Genomic DNA, 3,920 nt, shown 5'->3' on the forward strand with positions numbered 1-3,920 from the left:
CACACACACACACACAGCCAACATTGTTAGTCTGCTATGTCGTGACCGGAGCGATGCAAATGTCACACGATTCATTGGCCACTGTCAGTCTCCGGCACCAAAACGTCAATGTTTTGATGGCGTTTGGATGAAATTCGCCCAGCGTTGCCCGGCTGCTGCTGCGGGAGCGGGTCGGTAGAGAGCCGAGGGGCTTCGTCGGGTGCCCGCTTCAGCACCTTGGGCAGCTCCTTTTCGCAGGGTTCCCCGCTGCGCTCGCCGGGGAAACCCTCGGCTGAGGAGCGGAACCTGGATCTGGAGCAGCACACGCACAACCCTCAACGAGGAGGAGGAGAAGGAGGAGATCGCGCTTAAAGGGTCGTTATTTGGTCTGAATAAAGACTTAAAAAACCTAATATGATCTTGCCGAGTGACGATGCTTCTTGCATTTGAGCTTCAGCCCCTCTTTTGGTTTTGCACTGAAATCCAAGCAGCGCAAGTGGGAGCAGCAGCAGCAACGGTGGTGGTGCTCGTCCAATGCAAAAGTGCTAAGGATAGCTGCAGCCTACACACACTGCGAGCCTGCTGCTGCTTCACTTACTCTCATCACCACCGAGGGAGACATTACTATCAGCAAGGGGGCAGCGGGAGGCACGATTACCCGTCAACAATGTAAATCTCACACAGGTAGGTCCTTTGCTCCGGATAAATAATTAATTTATGTACAGCGAGGGGGGCTATCGGTATAGTTGTGTGCACGCAACTCTCATTTAGTTTCTCCTCTGTGGAATCTGATTCAGCAAGTGAATCGATGTGATCACAGGTGCAATTATTACTCTGATGAAAAGTCTGACATGCACCCTTCCTCCGTTGAGCTGTAGGCAGATGGAGGCTTCAGGGGTTTGGATTAAAAGTTCACATTTACAAAAGTTGCTTACAGTCTTTTTGGTGACTTCTTTGAGTATAGGCTCTGCAGTCGTTCTAGTCTTTTGTTGATGTCTGACATTTTCATTGAATTCAACTGCTCAGAAGGCATGTGACTCATAAATGTGCAAGGTTTCTGTTAGTTTGTTATTTAGCACTAATACCCAAGGACAAACCCTCAAACAGGTTCCTCTTGGCTCAAGCCTGTGATGAAAGCAATAAGTGCCACCAATTTTAACGCTTATTTTTCATCACCAGATCATAGAAACAAATCATAAGATGTAGAGATAGGAGCTTTTACCATTTTTCTTAAAACTATTTTGTCCCTAATATCATAAATTGTGATGTTTTAATACCTGTGATGTTTTAATACCAGTCATGGTATATGAAGTCGTAGTTTTAATTGATATTGAAATGCTGCAAATACCAGACCTAAAATGATAACTTTTTGGATCTCCAGCTACTGAATTTGAAGTTACCAGCCACCCAGATTATTATTAGTCTTGTATGAGACATTAGTGAATGCCTGCTTCGCTTCACTTGCAATAATGACCATGTTCTTCCCAGGTTCATCATGAAAGCAGCATCTATCAGGAGAAAAGGTGAACTGCAGCACTAAAACAGCCAGAACTGAGTGGAAACCTTGTGACAAGCAACACCATCTCTCCTCCTTCCAGCAACCAGCATCATGGCAAATGCTGAGTAAGTACAGTCCATCGCTGATCTTTCTTTCTTCTCTTCCTCACTCAGAGTGTAACCTTTGAGCATGTAAGGTCAAATGTCAGAAAAGTGTTAATCAGGAATTTCAGAGCTATAGACAACATTCTTATGGATTCCTTCCTTTTTCTTTCATATAGCACTTTTGTCCCAGCATTTTATTTTATTTCATTTTTAACCTGATCTCAACTATTTCTCTTCACTCAACCTCCCGTCTTTCACTTTTCTCCATGCTTCTGTGCCTCCATTTCTACAATAATGACCTTTATTCAGTCAGACACTGGTACCGTTGAGGTGTCTCTGACCCGCGTCACTCTGAATGCTAAACACAGACGCACACAGAGATGCAGAGACACACCTGCACAATGCTGACAACAGAGCGTCCATTCTGCAGCCCTAAACATAGGTCACTATGTTAATCCTTTCTGTGGAACAACGTACAGTATTATTACCCATGACTATTACAAATTAACACCCTCCACCTCCAGTTTTCTCCCAGCTTTCCATTTTTAATCTGCTCTCCAAGTGTGTAGTGAGAACAGCTGATGCATTCACTGAGGGAACGTGCTGTAGCCCGTGTGTGTATGTTTGTGAGTGTGTGAAGACAAAGTAAGAGGTAAGGCAGAACAGTGAAAATCATTATTCTCTGTTAACTCATGATTCTGCTGGCATAGCATGACTCTCTAATTTGTCTCATCTTAACTAGCTGCATTTATTCTCTTGACCTAGATGAATAGCCCTAAATCATCGCTCCATTTGTGCTTTTATAAGAGAACCAGTTCTGCTCGTGGTCCCATACAGAGCTCAGCTCAGCGGGTCTCAGTAGCAATGTCATATCATGCTGTGGTTCAGGTGGAATGCATCCTAAAACAGATGACTATAGCTTACAGTTGCTTTCCATAGCTCACCAGAAAAAGACCATTTCACACCGACGATCATATTTTTAAGATAAGTAAGTATAAAGTACGGTATAAATAATAACAAAAACTATTTCAAATGAGACAAACATTGGTCATTGGCATCTTTTTTATTTTTTATCCACATGTGCAAATGTTTGTTCACCTTCTTGTTTATAGTGAAGTAGCACTGCATTTATCGTTTATACCAGGGATTGTTAAGGAAGCAGACTTTTATTTTATACAAATTAGTGCCTGATTCTGTTTACGTCTGACATTTTAATAAAATAATAAATTAGTGTTCTGTCTCATATTTGTAGTGGTGGCAGAAGTACTTAGCTCCTTTGTTTATCTACAAGTATAACAATGTAAAAATACTCTAATATAAGTACTCGTTCTGCAGACAAATGAGATTGTTAATGTTAATGCATCAATGCTTTATTTCTCGGGTTGTATAATCCAGTGGTTTCCAGCCCAGGGGTCAGGCCTCCTCCTCCCTCCAGGTGACGTGAGAGGATTAAATTGAGTTGGAAGGAAGAAATAGTTCTTCTACACACTTTTATGTAAAATGTTAGATAATTCTACCTCTTCGGGCCTTGAACAGGGCCCCATCTGTTCTTTTATGTTTTATTAAGAGGTCTTGACTCGAAGCCATTTGTTTAATCTTTGTATTTTATAAGCTTCTAAAAATCCTAAAGGACCAGTGTGTAGGATTTAGTGGCATTTAGCGGTGTAATTGCAGATTGCCGTGAAACTCTTGAAAAACGCACGTTTGTCTATTCCAAGCGACTGTAGTAACATGGCGGTTCGGCATGGTAACCTCCATGGAAAGCGACCCTCAGCATCTGTAGATAAAACAGCTCATTCTAAGGTAATTTAACCTTTAAATGTAACCAGTAACTATTATGTCAGATACATATAAGTTGAGGATAAGTACAGTATTTCCCTCTGAAATATTGTGGAGTAGAAGGGGACAGTGAGAGAAACTGGAAATACAGTACTTGAGTTAAATTACTTTCCACCATCAGTGTTATCTTTTGTCTCCTAATGATGAGAGATTCGCAACTTGACTCAAGTTAAAACAAATTATTGTTCATGTCCAGACATCTCACCTGAAGAGTCTAACTTCATGCGGTTGATGTATTCAGTAAATTGTATTTAAGGGTGGATTTTCGCTTTAAGATTCTGAAGGGTCCTCGACACTCATTGGGACCATTCATCTTTCTCCCCACGTCGCTGTTTACCCTGTTGTTTATTCAATGCCAGGGAGAGTGAGGAGAGGTAGAGAGAGTTGACAAGCACATGGTGCCTTCTACCCGCTGGGAGAAATGCTGTCTACGAGTGACCTGATATTCTGCCTAATTGGCTCTTTTCATAAGTACACTGGCAGAATGTATGCAGTTTATT

This window comes from Morone saxatilis, unplaced genomic scaffold, assembly GCF_004916995.1.
Source record: "Morone saxatilis isolate NCDOM2014 unplaced genomic scaffold, NCSU_SB_2.0 Contig11, whole genome shotgun sequence".
Taxonomy (NCBI): domain Eukaryota; kingdom Metazoa; phylum Chordata; class Actinopteri; family Moronidae; genus Morone; species Morone saxatilis.